Here is a 22093-nt window from a genome sequence, read left to right on the forward strand (position 1 = left end):
GACGTGTATCGTACATCAGCTTGCGCGCATAGTCCTACAATGGAAGTAAGTAAACCTGGCGAGCTTGTAAAGTGTTGCACGAATTAGACTAATCAAGATCGTGTGCATGTTTGCCGCGTTCTATTCCACTGACCAAGATTCTAAAGCGTGAGTTATACGATCTACAATGTGTCCCCGCGATTAGGTTCACGGGATTTCGTAATCAATTATAAATCAAGGAAATAACCGCTATGTCTAAGTAGCTGGTCTACTTTGTGATTCAAAACATCAAGTTCTTTACTTGTGAAAGCCCCAGTTGCCATTTCGAGATAGTATCTATTCATTTATGCAAAAATAAAAATTTAGAAAGTGAATAATATTACTCTAAAATTATTAAACAAAAAAAATACAAGACGTCCCTCTTTTTTCTTAAGAAAAGGGCCAGAGTTGTTGTAATTATGGTGCAACCGTGCAACATACCATGTGATAGATTGCTTCTACAATCCTTCATTTTAATTTTATTGTGCAATTAATAACATACATATATACATTTATACGTATATAACAAATTATATTGAAATACATTATTATTTTTGTGTTATGCTTTAGAACAAAGTTTAATAATCTTACAAGTTATTAGTTAGAATAAAGTGTCTTTAACTAACTATACGCGTCTTGAAAACAGTTTTATCGAACGATTCGCTGTAACCATAATCTAAATCTCACGAAACGATATCTCATAACGAAGAAGAACTCGCTGCCAAGCTGCGATAATAGGTCAGAGGTTAGTCGTATCGATTGGACGCAGATATCTCTTCTAGGAACAAGGTGCGAATAATACGATGTAGATGATATCGTGTAGATACACGCGCGAAAATATAGATATAGACTGTTTCTCTGCAGCACATCCCGAGGAGTCAACTTCATTAGCAGAACAAAGTGAAATATTAGTAAATTAGTAAATTATTTAAAAAGATATTTAAGAATATCGCGTCTATATTTTTATATCGTGTTTGTTAAAATCGTATACAAATTAATTATGTTAAAGTTTACATCAATTATTTAACATGGTTCACATAATATGGTATAAGAAAACGGAACTAGACTTAATTAGATAAATATGTCATTGTTCCGTTTTATACCATACGTGATGATTTATTCTGTTAATGCACTATTAACGTTAATCAAATGTATGCAATATATTGAATGAGCCGTTTTTCGCTTTAAACAGTTTAAAGTGTTTAAACCAATCTTTAAATTTCGGCATCTTATCTATCCTTTATTATTTTTGTTAATCAATAATTCGAATCGAACGATTTGGATCCTTCAGTTCGCTGAAAGAGAGCAAAGGGCAGAGCACCCTCCATGGAGAGAGATGACATTTTCGATCGTTTGAAATATATGAAAAGCATCGTTCGAGGTATAGTTTGCGAGGCTGGGGAGAGATTTCGTGGGTGTCTGTGTTCCAGACGAAAGGACGCGCGTCTCTTTCACGGGTCTTCAGGAAGGCCGTTGGAGAAATGTCACGCCATAGTTAAGCGTTTCATGCTTCATTGCCCCAAAAGCGCCAGACAATGTTTTCAGAAGCTCGCCCGTTCCTTAGATCTCTCGAAAAAGTCTTTCCTGTGCTTCGTGAAAATCCATTTTTCTTGCTATTCTATGTTGTTTCGAATTATGAACTCGACTCGTGTGTGCACAAGCTTCGCTGCTTTCACATGCGGAGCAGCATAATATTAAATTAATGACGGTCGAGATGGATAAACATGTTTGATCAAAATTAGGTCGATTAATAATTTTATATCAAACTTTTAATCAAGAATTCCTATCACAAAAATTTATTAATCACTGTCTCGTAATTCTTTAATACAATTGCAAACGTGCCCCGTCATACTTAATATGCGTATCTCCCTGACCGCGATATTTATCAACCTACCACTATATAATTAATAACGAATTCCGCTTGATGTTGCTCTGATATTTAATAGCGCGGAATAGCGTTAGTCGCAGGTAGAGGAATGATCGTAGCGCAATTGTACGGACGGCTGATTTAATAGTATTACCGTGGCACCATCACGTGGCGCGTGTACTGAAGAAAAATGGGAGACATTACGGTGCCTGGGCCGAGCCGGTGTAATTGAAAGTCCCGTAAATAAGGAGGACCGTCCGAGCGGACGAAGATGCCTCGAATTTCAATCTCCCAGATTTCCAAGAGCTCTTGACCCCCGACTCCAACATTTCTTCTGCACATGACCTGTGCATCCTCCTACTCTTTGCCAACGTCCATTCCTTTCGTTTCGCCCTGTCTTCTTTTCCTGTTTCTTTTAACTTTTCCGGACTCGTTGCAATTTCCTTGCCTTTAAGGAATGATGAAAAACCATCTCAAGAATTTTTTCTAGGAATTTACGTTTATTTCTAGTTCAGTAAGCTTCAGATCGATGCATATAAGCAGCAGGTTGCTTTTTTCCCGCTCTTTTGCCCTTTCAGCAAACTCAGTATTATAGTAAACTGAAGTGAAAGGTTTCTTTACTTGATCATTATGTGAATTTAACCGTGATAATCAACTTCACTTGTCTAATATCAAATCTTATTTGTTACTTTTTTGCCGATTGTCGAATCAAAAATATCAATTTTTTACATCGCATACGTATGTAAATTTGTTTTTACAATTATATACCATTTGGTTATAATTAATCACAAATAATATCTTCTGATATGTAATTTTAGTACCAATATTCAGTCTTGTTAAATGTTTGCATAAAATTCTCGTCACAAGCAAATTTCAATTTTCATAATGTGTGTGAATTTGTAGATATACATATGTATATTTTGACGCAGAGATAAATATTGAAAATAAATGTGCACGAGAAACATATTTTATTTTTCCGGATATTCCGCAGGAATAAATATTTTTGATGATGCTTCTGTCGACCTCGTTCGCTGACATTTGAATTAGCAACGTTCTGTGCAATTTATTTTCAGGCTAATGTCAAACAACTGCCGGCAACTTCCCCGACATTGTCGACTACATCGAGTGGCTGGGGCCTTTGAAAGGCGGTAGTCGCGGAGCTTTTGTAAGAGTCTCCCCTCGCAATTAAGAAGTTATCGACTACGGAGACGCTGTATCGCTCCCATCGTCTCTTCCTCTTTCGCGAGATCGGTCGATTGTCCCAACTTCTCGCATCTTTTCCTTTTTCGTCGTGTTGTTCTCAATCCCGGGGGCCAATCCTTCCTTGCCAAACATCCAACGTTTGTGCGAGAATCGGTTATGAATTATTCATGGTAAGCGAACGAGCGAGCGGGATTACGGGCGAAAAAGCGACTTTATGTACTACCGGTCGCCGGACGCTATATATAATCGGCGAGAGCTGGTTGTACGAGCTGGTTGCGTTTTTCAGTGTGATTTACGCTAATTTCGGCGCCGTATCCACCGTTGCGGGAGAGTCAGGAAGTCATAAGTATGCGATCGCACCCTTCCGGTTAGTGTCACGTGTTTCCTTTTTATCGATATCACAGTTGGAAACTTTAGGTCCTCATATATTTCTCCATTTATATATGTATATATTTATCTTTCTCTTCCTGTCCTTCTCCCTATTCATTCCCTAGGTAATAATTATTTATGCACGCTTTTGAATCTGATAAAACTTATCGGCTTTTAACCGCAAATTTATTCAATAGATTAACGATATCAGCATTGGAATGTGATAATTAATACGAATATCTGCGGGGGAATTAATCTGCAAATTGTATTGCTATAGAAGATTTTTGCAGAGATAAAGGTCTTTATTGCTCGACGTTAAATTCTTTCTCAACGCATAACGAATGCGTATATTTAACGCAGCACATGATCTTGCAATAAATGCAGTAACGTTCGCAGAATTATTATTTTTTTTTACGAAGCCTTTTAAAGGATCTTTTATTGGCTTTCAAAGATATAGACCGCGATGATTTGAGAAACCGTTCAATCATTTCTCAAAGTCAGAGTACCGTCAAGCTGAGAGACGCGCGCGTATCGTTTTGCCTTTTTCTTCGGATAATTGCCCGATGTCCCACACGAAGGCGCATATACACACGGGCGGCAGCATATACAGACAACAGTATTCATGCGGAAGACGTTATTTTCGCACGATAGGCGATAATAAATAACGTGCGTAATGGTCTCGGAAGATCGGCGCGACGCGGATCGTTTGCGAGGTCAGGCCCGATAATGTAGAAAAACCGGCAGAGGAATTCGAAATAGGACGTGCCCGATATGAGCAGACATCCATCCGATCGTAACGCCGCGAGATATATTTGGGACATGGGATGATGGACCGGCGGATCCATTTGTCACTGTCCGTAAAGCGAACCGTCGCTCATCATCCTCTCGCTCCTTCTACGTGTGCAAACTTCTTCCGCACCGCCGAGCTTTTGCCGATACACAAAAATCTTGTGGAATCACCGGCGCCCGATCGATCGGCACATGTAGACGTGATTGCTAGAACCGTATACCTACGCGGCGAGAGAAATTCCGACGATCGTCGATCATGAACAGTGCTGAGCATGCTTGAAAGGAAAACAAAAAAGAAATGTCATCTATGATTACACTCACGTCAGTTCGATGGGCAGACAGAGCTACTTTTTCATCTCCATTAGATGACAGACGTGACGATTACGCGGTATCAAGTGTGATGTATTTCGAAATATTTCGTAAAACATCTCATGGCATATCTGAATAGAAGAGATAGGTCATGTTGAAAATAACGTAAATCTGCGAACTGAAACTATAACTGCAATAAAATCTGTTATTTATTCAATATTTAAAATATATGTATAAGTGATATTACAAATTCAATGTTACACAAATTTGAATTTCAATATTTAAAATATATGTATAAGTGACATTGCAAATTCAATGTTACACAAATTTGAATGATTTTCATGTTGTATATTGATACTCTTTTACGATGCGTTATCTGTATGTGTGAAATTCTGTAAATTATTAAATTACATTGTTTGCTAACTGTTCAATTCAATTGCGTAGAATGTACGTTTCATCGTTTGTTTAATTTTAATTTATTCTATCATCAACGTGTCCTATATGATTTAATATGCAATGCGTATTATATATTAATAAATACACCCGCAAATTAAAAAGCCTTTAGAAAGGAGCTAATGCGCTTGAGTTAATTCACGAGCTATGTCGGTATAATAGCCTACAAATGATACCTACGCGCATTATGCATGATTCTGACCTTTTCCGCCAATTTAATTTGGCTTATATTAATTCGGCTACTTTCGGCATTTCATTAATTCTGACCTTTCGACACTCCATATATCATTTTTTTTTTTTTTTATCAAAGAATGGGATTTTATCAAGAAATGGGATTATCTTGTCTTATTTTCACCTCATTTTTATTCTCTTTTAAGTCTTGACGTTGTTCGAAATCTGCAGTCTGCGCCCTGAAATTTAATTCATTCCTGCCTTTCCGCGTGAGTCGCATACATTTCCCGTGAGTCAGAGCCGTCAGAGCAATCGAATCTGTCGTGCGTGACAGATTTTTTTTATTTTTCGATACAGATGTTCTGGTGAACGAATCCAAATGAACATAGACGTGCGGTACACGGAGACGTGGTATCTGTGAAACACACGTCGATGGGAAGACAGAGAACACAGCATCCGTCGGGGTAGGTTATCGACGCATCTGTGTAAGCTCGTGCGCGCGAATCTGACGTCATTGGGCACCCTCCAGCCCCTTTCTACCTCTCGGTGTGATGCCCTCTATGTGGGTTATGACGACGGTGGGGAATACGTGGTCGCTTTAACCCCTCGGCTGTGTATGTGTATTCGGCGCTTATGGGACCTTCGGTTTATGTCGCGCAAACACACCGTAAAATAGGGTATACAAGATTATGTTATGAATTTAAAGTCCGAAATTATTTTATCATTAACGTACATAATATAATTATAATCTAGTATAATTGCATCAATATTTAATTTTGTAGGCTTTTTCTTAATAAGAACTCGCGGATTAGGATTTTAATATTCGTTTTTGAACATTGAACTTTAACGTGTTAACAAGAGAACGGAAAATGAAAGAAGGCGAAAGAACAATAAGATAATCGTTGACAAAAGAAATTCATACGGAAATAATAACGGCAACCACGCTCTGCTATCCTGTACTTAATTTCTATAGATTAATTCCATTTAACGCCATCTATGTACATTCTATATATTGCCTTAATCTACCCTTTGTAATATACATCTCCTGCCTCGAGATTAATTTAATTTAATTCTTTATTTTCTCACTAAGATCGAGGTTAAAACTTTTTTAAAAAGAAATAAATTATTACATTAACAAATAATTGAATAAGTTCAAGTTATTACATTGATTACTTAAATACATTATTCACAGAAATAATTCCTTTTACGGGTTACTCCTTCTGTAAGTGCGTTCGCTACCATTTCGGCACTACAAATATATAATTGAGATCTATTATCTTATCTGAGATCATTTCTTTTACAAATTTATATTTTGTACAGGGAGAGCATTTTATTTTAAAATTTACCCTGAAAATTATGTTAATCGTGGAACAATAGTATTTCGACGAATTTTATGTAATTTTCATTATTTTTTAAAATATATACTACTACAAATTTATTCTAGCACAATAAAAAACATAGAAAATCACATAAATTTGTCGAAATATTATGTTGTCCCACGCTTAATATGATTTTCAGGGTTTTTAAAAGGAAATTGTCTTCGTGTATCTATGTGTTAAGATTTCGTGTGAAAATTATTAGAATGCAATAACTTTATCGCGCTTTGATTGTCCGAGTAAAGTTTTATCGGTCCGCTAACATAAAAACTTTCTATATCGTTAAAAAGTCTTTTCACCAAATCAATTCTTGACTTGCCCAAGATATCTCTATATACTCTGACTCCGTTGATAATGATACGGGTTGTTGTCTCTTGTCTTGGGTAACTCCACGAGATCGCGCAGTTACCCAAGAGGAACCTGAGGAGCACGTAGCCACTGATGGTGGAACGTCGACTATCGATATCATCTATCCAATTTGCATCTCAAAAATCTTGTAATCTTGCGAAACCTTGGAGCCGTTGAACTTCAATAGCAGATTCTTGATTTTTTTTAAGTATCGTAAAGTGCGTTTTAGTCTATTCCAATAAGCTTTTCCTGGATTTTCAGCAAAAGAACCAAGTCGTTATAACGCAGCTTAAATCTGGACATGCATACATCAAACTTGTAAGATATGTTCTTCATCTCCTCTTTTTCTGATTTACTTTTCGCCGACATCTCCTTTGTCAAAATCTGCAGATTTTACGCGGCTCTTCATCAGGATCTTCGAATTTCAATCCGTATGCATGCTTATCACGTGCGTAGTATCTTCATACTGTATTTATTTAAGTTGTTTCGCGCCACTAAATTGAAGCTGGTACTTTACAGTTGTACGCAACCTATTCCGGCAGATATATATTCTCTTTTGACTGTGTCAGTAAATATTATTCTTCATTTTTACAGTTGCGACTATATTATCGTCAATATCAATTATTTTACAGATCTTTTTGCTGAATTTAACTGTAAATCCTTTTTCTGTGACTTTCGGTACTGACAACAAGTTTACACTTAATTCAGGAACGTACAGAACATTTTTTACTATTATGGTATGTCTTACCGTTAACAAACGCTGATATCTTGACGGCATCTTTTTCTTTAACTTGTAGCTTCATGTCATTCTCAACAACTACTGCCGAATTGCTTAAAGGTACGAAAGGAACAAAGAAATCTTTACTTGGAGGCATATGTGCAGAAGCTGCGGTATTAACTATCCATCCTCCACGTATTATATTTGAATAATCATTTAAGAAGAAAGATTTTGCTCTATTTTAGTGCTATTTTCGATTTTCTTCTTCTCTCGATGATCAAATCGCTTCTTTTCTTTTTCTTCTTTCTTTTTTTCCGTGCAGTCGCTAGCTATATGTCCTGGTTTTTCGCAGGAATAACGGGTTACACTCTTCGGCCTGTATTTAAGTTTAGTCCCCGTTACTTTAAACTGCTGCTTCACATGATGGTATGCCGAGTTTCCGTCTTTTGATTTATTCTGGCAATTAGATTCCTACTATAAATATTCCTAATATAAATTTGTAAAAGAAATGATCTCAGATAAGATAATAGATCTCAATTATATATTTGTAGTGCCGAAATGGTAGCGAACGCACTTACAGAAGGAGTAACCCGTGAAAGGAATTATTTCTGTAAATAATGTATTTAAGTAATCAATGTAATAACTTGAACTTAAAAGTTTAGTCCTTATAGAGTCTCCTGTAATTTGAATTCCGGAATTCCTTTCCAATTCCATCATCATCGGTTGATAATGATCAGGAAGGCTTGCTAACAATATTGTTTCCAGCAATTCTTGGTTGATCTTAAAACCAATATCCGTAAGCTGATGTGCAGCAGACATGATTTTGGTCACATACCTTTCCATTGATCCACAAATCTCTAATTTTGTGGTCAATATTTTTCGTAACAGACCAACCTTGCGAGTCCGGTGTTCTCAAAGATCTGTTGTAAATTCTTCCACGGTTCCCGCGCCGTTTCCGCTTTCGCCACGTGCACGTATAACGTCTCATCGACACTAAGAATAATTTTCGCCTTTGCTTTGACAATTTTTTCTTCATTCGCCTCCGCTCCCAAAACGGTCTTTCATAAACCATCCAGATTTAATAGATTCTTCATAACTATCTTCCAGGTGGTGTAATTCTTTCTGCCTTTCAATTTCACGATAGGAAAATGATAGTGAGAACCCGACATCTTGAAGTACTTATTCAACAGTACGTGATCAAGCAGGAACCACGAATAGCTTTCGGTTCTTCACATTCAGTTCACGAATAAGTTCTCTTTTACGTACTGTCGACGAGCTCACTACGCATGTAATCAATGTATGCTTTTTCTTAATAAGAAGTTGCGTATTAGGATTTTAATATTCGTTTTTATTAAACAGTGAACTTTAGCGTGTTAACGAGAGAACGATAGATGAAAGAAGGCGGAAGAGCAATAAGACAATCGTTGATAAAAGAAATTCATACGGAAGTAAAAAACGACAATCACGCTCTGTTTTCCTGTGCTTAATTTCTATAGATTAATTCCATTAATGCCATCTACATATATCCTATATATCGGAAGCTTTAACCTACACTTTGTAATACGCAACTCCTGCCTCGAGATCAATTTAATTTAATTCTTAAATTTTGATTAATCTCCCTTGATTATAACCATGTAAGTTTCATTGCTCTGTTTTATAGACGACCTTTTTCATTTCTAATTTATCTGTTTGAATGCTATCGGCTCAGACTCAATCTGTACAATATTTCGATCCTATTTTCCTCACGGGATCCTATTCGCTTCATTTCATTGTACGTCGTGCGAGTTAACTCAGCTCTCCTGTGAATGTGAGAATGGGAGAACGATACGAGGCTACTCACCACTGAGCCCGGCGTCGTTTACGGTCATTGAACTTTATTGCGAGTATAGGTGGAGGTAGGTTTAATCGAATAAGTTGAGGTTTTTGCCAGGCTGTCTGAAACGATGCAAAGAGAATGACAAAGCGAGTGTTCAAAGCAGTTATAAAGAGATTAAGTTTCTAAAAGTTGAGGGCATTCCCCTGATCTTGTGGAAAAAATTTGAATTTTTCCGTTATATTTTGTTTTTTTATATTATAAAACAAATTACTATTTTATGATATCATAGAAAATATTTGTTATTCAAAATCTACAAGATATATAAGTTCAGTGAATTTATAAATCAATTAATATTCACAGCGTTATTAAAGAAATCGATTCTTATTTTATATAGTTAGAAGCAGTCTTTTTAAAATATTTTATTTTCAATTTACAACTAGTAACGTTATTCAATATGTCAACATAACTATTTGTAATTATTACGATAAACTATCATTTAATTTATATTTAACTTAATTATATGTATACTGTATACTATAATTTATCTTTGCATAATATAAAAGAACCGGAGATAGAGAAATTTCTTTACTTCGTTATATCATATCGTCGTTATATAATTTCCAGCTCTCTTATGCCATCTAATAATAGAATGTTTTTTTCTGATAAGACTCTGCTTTAGTTCTCTCTGATTGATGGTCCCTGTGTATTTAATTTACCTATTTTACGTACCCGGCGTTTTTTTTCTTTTTTTAGCTAAGAAGCAAAGTCGTGGGTAATCCTTCTTTCATCCGTGTATTTTTTTGTTTCTCCGTGCGGTTTGAGAAGGGCCGGCGCGAGCGTGTCGACGTTCCCGAGAAAATCACTTCCGGTATTTAGGTAAGCGACGGGCGGACGTGGCGCGCGAGAGAAACAAGGCGCTCCCATTAAACGCGACGGCGCACGATGACGCTTAAATCACTATCAGCGTTTCTTTAGCCCTGTTGTGCTTCGTTTCTTCGGCCGACGATGCCGAAAGAGACGTATTTTCTCTATTGGAGCCGCCGAGAGAACCTCCCGCTTTGTCTACTAACGTCCCTACGACACGAAGGTTTTACTCGACGAAAACAATATTCGTTGCACGGCATAAAGGTTCTATCGCTTGATGGCAGTCATTATCGCGCAAATGCGGGCGTAATTTCCCGGACGCAATCTACGATAGATGATTAGTTTGGGCCATTTAACATTGATATCAGCTCGCAATACCCTCTCGAGAGGATGTTTAAGTGTAATTTTTTTAGCCTTTTGCGACATGGCATTTCTATGTAAATGCAAAATACCATTCGTATTCTGCGCCGCATTTCCTCCTTCTATACAAAGAAGCTTAACAGAAATAGCTACGTAATATCCACTAAACTCATTACACTGAATTTAACGAATTCGTTAGATTTTTTTTCTTTTAGCTTATATAGAAATTACGTTGTGGCAAAAATATATATCGTCGTAAATTGTGTTAGCACATAAAAATATTATTTATATTTTTGCTGCATTGATGAATGTAAACTTAATCTCGTAGTAATGATATTATATAAATGTATATATATATATATATATATATATATATATATATATATAAATACACGCGTTTCAAACTATAAGCTCACAGATGTTAAGTGGAACACCTTCTGGAGGTATAGATAAGGACGAGGATAAGACACGAACTTATTAAACGTCAGCCTCTTAGCGGATCTACGGTGCAAGAATTACTGTGGAAATTGTTGCATAAATACGATTATAACAGCGTAAGTTGTTTTGCAGTTTCTTCCTAAGCGCATATATTATTCATGCATGGGGAATGACACTTGTCATCTCCTTCTCTCCTTTTCTTCTTTCTTCTCTCTCTCTCTCTCTCTCTCTCTCTCTCTCTCGCCCTCCCTTTGACTCTGTTTTTTTTGCAGTCTGGTTCGTTTGCTCAATTTCATTCTATTTGTCTGTTGTAACTCAAATAGTAAATTAATGGAGATTCGTTTAGTCAGATTTTGAGAGATAAATTGCTACGTGTGTTATTTTGTCACGTTTTGTTTTTCTGAAATAAAACATTTTTATCTGAATATTACAAATGAAAGCCGAGAAACTTGATTAATTTCAATTAGCCTTCCGGTCTGGGATGTGCAATATTGCATAATAATATCATCCTATGTAATAATTGAATAGCAATTCGATATAATTATCGTTAATCCCTGGTGAGAGAATAGTGCCAATGCTTTATTAATACTCCAACATTATAATATTATTATTACCCTTAGGACAGTTGCATTAATTATTAGGTGTACAATGTTATACAACGGTCTCTTTTTAAAGAAAATGTTTTTAAATTTTAGAAATAAGAAAGAATATTTAAACAATCTATAATCCGAGTTAGCTTTTATAAATGTATATATTATATATGTATTATTTTTTATTTTATCACATGCATGGTTGAATCCATGATTGAATTCGAGGTTGAATTGGTGGTTGAAGATGGGCCGTTACGGTATTTCAAAAAGATTTCATCTAAAATCATGGCATAGTAAAAATTAACTGTCTTCCTAAATGAAACCATTATCGGCGATGTGCCTGGTCGTTGCAGGAATGACTTCGGCGACGATCGCGATAAAGACGTTGGCTTCATTGTCTTCGACACTATTCGCCGTGCTTTTCGTCGCGAGCGTGCTTCTGGTTATGAATGTAAACAATGAGGTTGTAACGTTAGGGCGCGAGTAACCGGAGATCGAAGATACAGGCGGAAAACAGTCGACACCGACATGAACGACAAAGACGTCGTTCTCCGTCGTCTTTATTGCTACTCGTTGCCCTTTTCGTCTTGTGATCGCGGCGTACCCACGATTACGAATGTCGACGATTAACTAAGATCATAGATAAACTCGCCGGTAGCTCCGACGATACCTTGTAGACGACGAGGACGACGACATCGTCGTTTCAGCACTTTGGCCAGTTTCCATCGTCCCTATTACAGATTCATTGTGGGCTTATCTACAGAACACGCGATGCTCTTGGGAATTTAGATAACGAGCCATTGAGCTAAAGAACAAAGTATTTACATTACTTTTATGAATAAAAGTCATAAATAAAAGCGACATTTATGACTGAAAACCAGATGTTTAAAATTGTTTTAATAGCTTAATCTTTCCGTTTAGTTCCCATTACGATTTACTGAAACACGAAACACGTTTATTTTTACGGATATATTATTTTATGAGAGAATTATTTTACGGATAAAATTTTTATATCATTTTATTCATATATTTTTTGTCTTCTTTTTAATTTTTCGGAATATATATATATATAATATATATATATTTATAATATATATATATAAATGCGTATTTAAAAGTGTAAATATTCTGTATGTCTACTATGACTCATAAGCTAATTGGTATAATTATGATATATAATATCAAAATTTAATTGAAGTAAATTCCAATTGAGAGTCTTTAAATTATATATACCGATTAATTTTATCCCGATAATACGCGATCGCGCGCGTCGGACGTGCGAGATTTCTACGCCGCGGTGTAATGTCAACGTAAATATAAAATGTATGTAATTATTGATTATGTGCGCTCATACGTACATGGCCATAGATATTTTTAGTGTTAAGTGACACTAACTATAGGCACAGGGCTTACTTAATAGTAAGGTTAACTATGATGAAGAATATTAACGATGAAAATATCGTGATCCATCTGGTTGGATTCAGCGAGACTTTCTTTATCATTGTCGTAATTGTTAATCCTCGCAAAATTAATCACCGAAGCTCGCAGGCTTCAAAATTCTCTGGCAAGAATAGATCATATCAGTAAAAAGAGAATGGATGTAATTAAAGTGGATGTGTCGCAAAATATCGCCGCCTATTAAGCTTCGGGGTGTATTAATAATAAAGGGTCAAAAAGGCCCAATAAATAGCTTGACCAATATAGAATGGTGAAGGCAATATAGACACAAGAAAAATAAAAATATATTAAGGAATACTTGCACATTATATACTCTGCCGGTCGCTGTAATTTGTTAGAAAGTACACAAAATTTGTTCAAAGTAATTGTGTGCATTTTCATTTACAATTAGATTGATCTTGGACGAAGAACTGACAAATAAGGTACTTTTGAATGGCGAAGCTAAAAAGGACCGCTACTACGATATGAGTGTTGAAGTCTCGGCCCGAAATTAGTTCTCGTTAATCCCATTACGATTCGTGGTCGAATTTCTTCAGGCACACGCGATCCCTTACCGGGAAATTCAGATAAGCGTCCCTTGGCCTAGACCGCACCGGCACGAAGAACGGAGATTGCGGATGACCTATCGACTATCATGCACGGCCGCTGCGACGGCCAACTAACTGCAGGCTCATTACTTTTAATAATTAGGGTGCTGCATTCTCATTAGTTTCGGTGACAATAAAATTGCGCCAGCGTTACCTGGCCGTTATTACGTAATGGAAATGTCACTGTAACCCGGAGGGGGAGGACGATTGGGAGGATGGCGGAAAGGGATGGGGAAGAGAGGGGGGGGGGGTTATTCTTGCGATTTATGTCGGCCTTTTGCATCCCGCAGCGTGCACCTCCGTTATTAAAGCCATTAAAGGTCGCGACCATAGCTTGCATAATTAACCAAGATCGATGGTACAACCGACGGGGAACGGCGACGTAGCCCAACGGCGGTGCTTTGACAGTGTACAAGCTTCTAGTACTTTTTAGTTACGAAATACGACTTTGACGTTTCGCGGCCGGCGCGTCTCACTCTCGCGACATTCCGTCGTCCGCCGGATTCTTTCAGTTCCGAACTTTTTACCACTGTTCTTTCCGCGGGACACGCGAGTGTTCGACAGCTCGTGCAAGTAAATGTGAAGAGAGCGTTCGCATACTTCGATTCGAAAGAATGGGAAAGCTAAAATTCATTAACTATCAATTGAAACGAAGTAACAATCCAATAACAAAGCATTTTCACTATCTCAAGTTTATTTAAAAAGAATGTAACATACAAAAAATTACTCGCTTTTTTTAACTTGGAATCATAAAGAGCTTATATCGTATCTATTTTATATGTCTTTGTTATATCTCTTCATTGTTTTATAATAATAGATAAACTTGCGGAGCAACGAATAATTTTCTTTTGTATTACATTCTTTTTAAATAAAATTGAGATAATGAAAATGCTGTGTTATTGGTTTGTGTTACTTCGGGCTCAATTGATAGTTGATTAATTTCACATTCACAGATTTACGGGCAGTAAATGTATTTTTCACACGAGTGTTGCGGTATGTAGTTATCCATATCATCTGCACATAACACGAGCTATTAGCTGTAGTCAGGGAACAGACAGTGGCTGTTATCGCCGAATACCGAATGCTTCATCTATCACAATGCACGTATACAACGTTTTCGATACAGCAATAAATTTCAGTTTGGATGGCAATCCTTTCCTCCCTTCCCCTTGTTTTTGGCCCGTACTAAGTCTTCATCATTTCACGTGACAGCGAATGGCATTAACGTTAATGAGGTATACGAGATGCATATCTATCATGCCGTTTTATGGAAGCTTTTTTCCCGCTTACTTTATTATCCCGTTATGAACACGGGTCTCGAGAGTAATAACTACAAATGCGTCTGCTTCATGGAATAAACGACAATTTTTTTCATTCAGAGGTACATATTATGTCGTATATATCACACACGTATTGCGATATATTTTTTATCACGCTCCGCATAATACTGCGTATTTCTGCTGAAGAAAAGCTGCCAGTTAGAGGAGAAACATGACCTTGTTATTCACAATCAGTTCCGTCTCTGACAGAATATGTACGGTGCGCGGCGCCTTTAATATCGTTATACCAGCGTTTTATCATTACGCGACCGGCGCACGATTTATGGCGACGCGCGACCATAAAATACCATCAACTCGTGTGATACCCTACATTTCTCACCACACACGAGCTTTATAATTCAGCGCAATTTTTAATCTAGACCTTTTTAATCTAGATCTCCGCCTATAGATTGGGGAGAGAGGAGGGAGAGGTGATGAAAAGGATCGCGGGAGAGAGTCTCGGTTACGTGAGTATTAATAAACCGCGGGCGTGGATTATTTCTATACGATCGTGTCGTTGAGGACGTGCGATGTGCAGGAATCCTAACGAATCGGATTTTTCCGCACCGATCTGAGATCCGCGAATCGCGTTAAGATCCGCGGCCCAGATGAAAATTCTCCCGGAACTAATCGCCGTAATTTCTGGCTAACTATACCGACGAGACACGAGTACACGGCAGGAGGCCTCTACTATTACGTACATAATGGGCATGCCAACCCCGAACGCAATGAACGTTATTCTTACGCCGCGCCGGCCTCTCACAGCCGACTGAGCGCGCCTCAGTTATTAAGGTCTTTCATGACTGGAAGAGAACAAGCTGAGATTAATCTGCCGTCATTCTTTCTTTATCTACAAATGTCGCTTGTACTTTCACCTATGCGTACAATGAACTTTTTTTTTGAGAAGGTAAAACAGGAAATTTTATTTTCAGATTTTCTCTCGCAGACCACTTGCTCATTTATTGGAAAATGAATATATGTAGATATGTAAAACGCGGTCACATTAATAATGCAATGATAAACTAGTGCTACAAAATGAACTGTGTCATTATTAGGACGGTCATCATATTAATCAATGTCATAATAATAGATATATGCATGTTATATAGCGTAATGTATTTAACGAAAAATAATGTGTCGATTTCGTTAGTAAATTATTAGAGAATCATTGTTTAACGTTTTTACATTATATCCCTGGTGTTAAAATCATTAAAAGATATATAATTAGTTTTCAATACACGTTTCAATAAATTATTCTGATAATTACAGCAAATATATGAACTGTAGTAAAAGTATATGAGCTAAGAAGAGAAGATCGTGGTGAGAACTAATGTTTGCTCGACGACGATTTCGACAATAGAGAATTGAGCGCTCGTAAATCTTGTAAAACGTATCGCAGTGAACATTCGATTCGAGTGATATTGAAGTAAGGATAGCACGCGATAAATCGATGGTAGAAGCGGACAACTGTTATCGGCGATAACGATGCACGAGGCTTCGTAACGCAAGCCGGACACGCAAAATTGCGATGATTTTGTCGGGGATTGGTAAAGGAACGCGATCGATAAGCAATAAGCAGTAAACGGAAATTGCGATTCTTCTTTACAAAAGCTCTGTAATAATTTCACGAAAAGGGCCAAATTGCATGGTGGGCATGGCGGGAAAATTTAATTTTTCTAAATTTTTCAACACTGCTTAAATATTATTTTTAACATTATTATTCTAATACCGAAGATTACTTTATTATTAAAATATTTATTTGAAAATACCTTATGTAATAATGAAAATACTTGAGTGCTATTGTCAAAAACCTCGTCAGAACATCAAATTAATATTTTAGTGGTAATCTAGAGAGAGAGGGAGAGAGAAGAGCAGAAAATATGATGCAAAATTCCATTTTGTAAGATTGATCATAAATTTTTTATTTCTGCATAGAAGATGTTATCTTGTTTTGATTGCTTCTATTAAAATTAAAATTATTAAATGTTAAATACACGTGTATGAAAGTCAAATTCTAGAAAATATTCTTTAACATTAGCTTATTTTTTATTTAAAATAATTGTCGAATGTAATTCCAATCTTTCAGGAAAAAGTATTATTCTCTTCCGGTGAATGGTGAAAGTATACGTGAGACTGTGTCAGATTGTTGAAATGTGCTTCTCGAAAAAAGACATGCACGGCACAATGGTCCTTGTAAGGAATTCATTGCGGCCTCCCATCATAGAGACATTCGAACGCGTCTTGCAAAGTTCAAGCTATTTGCGAGCTGCAGTTTCACGTGAATGGTGTACCAAGACCTTGTCATAAAGTTACGCTTTATCGTGTTCCACGCCAGCGGGGGCGGCCCCGACACGAACGCGGCTTACGTCGATCTGCCAATCACGAGTTCGACTCTTGGAAACGCGATGCCTTTACCTTCGTGCCAGGATGTACTGGCAAAATGAAATCGACTCGAACGATCGCTGCGTCTTCGCTTCGTCTCGGATATTTCACGTTTACGATAAGTGAAAGCTTCTCAATATCAATTTATATATCATTGCAACGCAGTTACCATATTTAAATCTGAACATCTAGAAACTTGACAGACTGCAAGATATTTCTGAATATTCTCTTAAAGAAAAAAAAAAGATTAAAAAAGTTAAAGATTGTGTCATTCAAATAGATATCTTGGAGATATCTTATTAGATATAGAATAAATAACAAAATAACAACTAGAAATTATTTGATTATTAAAATAACGTGTATAACTATATTATTATGTAATTAAAAAAGGAGAATATGGAAAATAAAATTGATGAGATTAACATAAAATAAACAATTTATAATAATTTAATTTTGTTACAAAGATATAAATATTCCTTGGAATTTTTCTTAACGTTACTTTATCATTTAGTAGAAATGTGAGAAGAAAAGGCAAAGCACTACATATCAGCGAGCTCCCGATAAGTACAGCAATTGCCTGCAGTTAGCTATAGTGTAAATCTAGCACGCAATGGAGATCTGCGTTCTCGATAGCTGTATAGCTTTAGATCCCCTTTTACCGATTCTTTTGTACCGCATTTACTCCCACATCCGTTTCGTACGTTACGAAAAACGGCCATTACACTGTCCTCGTGTGAAGCCTCGCGCGAAATTCGCGTTATACCCCTCAAGTGAGATATCTGTGTTGTTGATCTTTTAATTCGTTTATGATAAAGAAGCCTCCCCCTTCTCTCACTCTCTTCTTGCGTTTCATAGATTATCTGTTATACTTTTTGTTTCTTATTTTTATTATTATTCTTTCTTTATATCTTTTTTATTTTGTTTTCATAATTTTAATAATGTTAATTCATTTTTATTGATTACATCATGTATAGTGTTAAGCGCTTGAGAGAACATGATCCTGAAGCGCGTGATAAATAAAGCTATCTATCTATCTATCTATCTTTTTCTCAAGATAGCGTACGTAATGGTAAACATACTTTGAAAGATAATCTTGTCGAAGATAGGTAATATTGAAGAACGTTTATTACATAATCTTAATTTTTTTTCTTTCTATCTGTTCCTTTGAATTGTTGAATAACACGAGTTATGTTTGATGCAATTTCTCGATTTCTCGTAGAGTGATTTCTTAATTTATTATTGATTTATGAATCGAACGTGCTAAAATTACACAAAATGTCTATTTTACAAAATTCTTTGTATGTACAATAGCAGTTTGCATCGCAAACATACTTAAGATGCATAAAGTAACTTCGCAGATAAAATATTTATGTTGTAGAAGCATCTCTCTCTCTGTCTCTCTCTCTCTCTCTCTCTCTCTCTCTCTCTCTCTCATTAGATTGCACCAACATTAGCGTTCAAGCGTCGGAATTTCTGGTTACGTACATACACAACGAACTTTCCCGTAACTATCTGTAGCTATCTATCTAGCCTGCATCATCGCAACGTCGGCAATACCTTCCGGGCCGATCTCGTTGAGTCTCGATCAGGAGGTAAGGGGCCGTTTAACGCGCTCATGCTGAGTGCATCTCCCGTACAGGGATAGAGATCCGCGCGAGGGCAGGCGTCAGTAATGCACTTTCCGATAACGCCGCCGCCGACGTAATCGCGGTGCACGTCCATACGTGTCCGTGTTCACAGACAAGAGCACTTACACGGCGACGGGCCGTCTGGTGAGCACGGAAGGGCATACACAGGCAGAACCGAGATTCAACCGTGCGCGGCTGCGACCGACTTATTATTCCGGATTACTCCGATTTCTCCGTTGTACCTCCACGGTCGCCATCCGGTTAGCGGATGTGGATGAGCCATTAATCGCGTTACTCGGAAATCTCGTGGCATATGCCAGCGGTTTTTAGTTCGGCGGATTTGAGATTATCGACAGCTTTTAAGTAACGTAGTTCAAAGTTTCCAAGTAACGTCTCATGTTTGGGAAACTAGAGGTAACGTTTTTATTTGGGAGCAGAAGAATAGTGTGCGATGATAATGACAAAAAGATTATTATTATTTTTTACAAGAATATTTATTTTGAAATAAATAATTAGAGATGCCTTATTTTTAATTTATCTAAATTAGAAGTGTTTCACATGCGAGTCGTACAAACTTGAGTATATCCTGGAATAGAATGTCTTTATAGTAGAATTATAATTCTAATTTATCGAAATTTAAATTTCTTTTCCTATCTATATATTTTAACGGGGCTATATTTAGCATTTCCTAATGCCATGTATTACGACGGTAAACGATCGATTCGTATTGGTGATTTTATAATTAAAGCATGTGAGGTGGGATATCTCAAGCGAGTCGCTTGCAAGCTATATTATCCAGACATTAATTAAAGAGCTCCGGATATCGATCATGAATATTCGAGCTGTGCTTAATAACACTCCGATTTCGGGATGAGATATATAACCGTCTATGTGCACGTGTGCGGATCGAAGCACACGAACACGGGAGAGTTCCACGCGATGCTGCCAGGATTACTCTGATTTCTCCGTTGTGTCCAACGAGTTCTATCCGGCTACCGGACGTGGATAAGGAATTAACCATGTTACAGGATGTGCTTTCCGAATACGGCGTATGCTTGAGAAACCAGATTATTAAGGCAGATATTAATAAGACATTACGATTGAATAATATATTTGATCTAGAAATATTTTAATTAATTATTATTTTAATGGCAATATATTTTAATATGAATATTCTTTAAGGCAAAATGCTTGATAGAACCTCTAGATAGTTGAAGTGTCTCTAGATAGTGCCTCTAGATAAACTATACTAGAGGGAAATGTTTTTTTTCTTTAATACAGTTTATAATATAGTTTAAATTAATTACATACTAAATATTACATTGATATTGAGCACATATGTTTGTGTGCATGTATACACAAGTTTTTATTTTTTAAATATATAATTTTTTAATCTACTTTATTGCAAATTAAATGTTAAAGATGAGATATTCATTACAAAGTCTCTAACTAATATGCTATCGACTTCGATAGTTAGATAGTAGATATCGAAGTCGATAGCATTAGTTAGAGACTTTGTAATGAATATCTCATCTTTAATATTTTTTAACATTTTAATTCTTAATTAAGATTACTATGCAAATATTATGTATTTTAAAAGAATTTTTTGATGTATCATATTTTGTATAGTTTATTGTAAACAGTAATTATGATAATAGTTAACCGAAATGGTATACATATATCGATTACGCCGTTCTGCAGTACGTAGCCTAAGCTTCGATTTACAACACGTTGCGAGTGTGTATGAAATGTAAGTGCAGTAGCACCTACCTATACGAGTACGCAGCTGCTTTATATGCGGAAACTACCGGTGCTTGGATTACTCCGACTTCTCTATCGTATCTAACATCCGCAAGTTCGATCCGGTTATCAAAATGGCTTTCGGCTAGATAGAGGCTAGATCGTGAATATTGTTGAGACTTTGTGAGTCAGAGCTTCGAGCCGAGCAACGAGAATAGTTCTTGACGAACAACGTATACCTTAACTTTTCCATAAACTATCTCTAGAATGTCTAACGTGGGTTATCGATAAACTTAATGTCGTTTCAAACGTGTAACATACAAGTTTTCATTTACCGTTTACCTGTGTTTCTTATAGCAGTAAACGAAACTTGTGTATGTATTATTAAGATCATCTTTTTGTTATATATTACTTACGGATCAATATTATTTTATGTTATTATAAATATGGGATTAACAAAAGGCGCGTTATATATATTACACATAAACAACAGTTTATTTTTAAATTTATATATCAATATATATGGTTTATATTTAAATGTTAATCACACATATATACACACGCATGACTTAAACATTAATCATATTCTAATTTCGCTTACTTTGCAATATTTTGATTTTTGATATTTTGAAATATATCAGAAAATAGTTACGAAAATCGTAAGTTTTAAGGAAATTTATTCAAGCATAAAATGGTTGATGCATCTTTAACTAGATGGTGAATCGCAATGAGCGCTTAATGCGCAATACACAGACTGAATTCCAAACAGGGCCTTAAACACTGATTTTCCGTTGCTACGATGTTATCTTATAATTATGGTAAATGAAGTTTATGTAAATTGCTGATTATCAATAGCATGTTATGTGTTATCTGTCCTAAGCTGGATATAATTTTCTTTCTCTCGTTGACATATGTTTAAAAGTTTATTAATGTTAAACGGTAACCATTAAACATTTCCAGAAGCGATAAAGAGCTCTCCCCTACCGCATTCCCGCGACTGCAGTTTGTAATATTCAAATATTAATCATGAATATTCAGGCTTTGTTTGACAAGACTCGGCTTTTGATTTTCATCCCGACGCGAACTCCCGAGTTTCGTACGAGGGAGTTTAGTCACACGTGCGGTAGTGGCCGACGTGCGGATTACTCTGATTTCTTCGTTGTACTTAATGCCCATGCGAGATTCGTTCATCTACCGGACGCGAAATTAATCACGTCGGCGCGTGGATGGATCCGACGAAAATTGCTTTTAATCGAGCGAGATGGGGCGATGGTGCAGGGATGTGCTCGC

At 36.5% G+C, this 22093-nt stretch overlaps 1 protein-coding gene across 2 annotated transcripts in view; it reads right to left on the minus strand.

Annotated features, from left to right (window-relative positions):
- The window catches only part of LOC105455966 (gamma-aminobutyric acid receptor subunit beta), a 70736-nt gene that overhangs the window by 33713 nt on the left and 14930 nt on the right, over positions 1 to 22093 (minus strand). The window lies entirely within an intron of this gene.

Source organism: Wasmannia auropunctata, unplaced genomic scaffold (assembly GCF_000956235.1).
Source record: "Wasmannia auropunctata unplaced genomic scaffold, wasmannia.A_1.0 LD335828.1, whole genome shotgun sequence".
Lineage (NCBI taxonomy): Eukaryota > Metazoa > Arthropoda > Insecta > Hymenoptera > Formicidae > Wasmannia > Wasmannia auropunctata.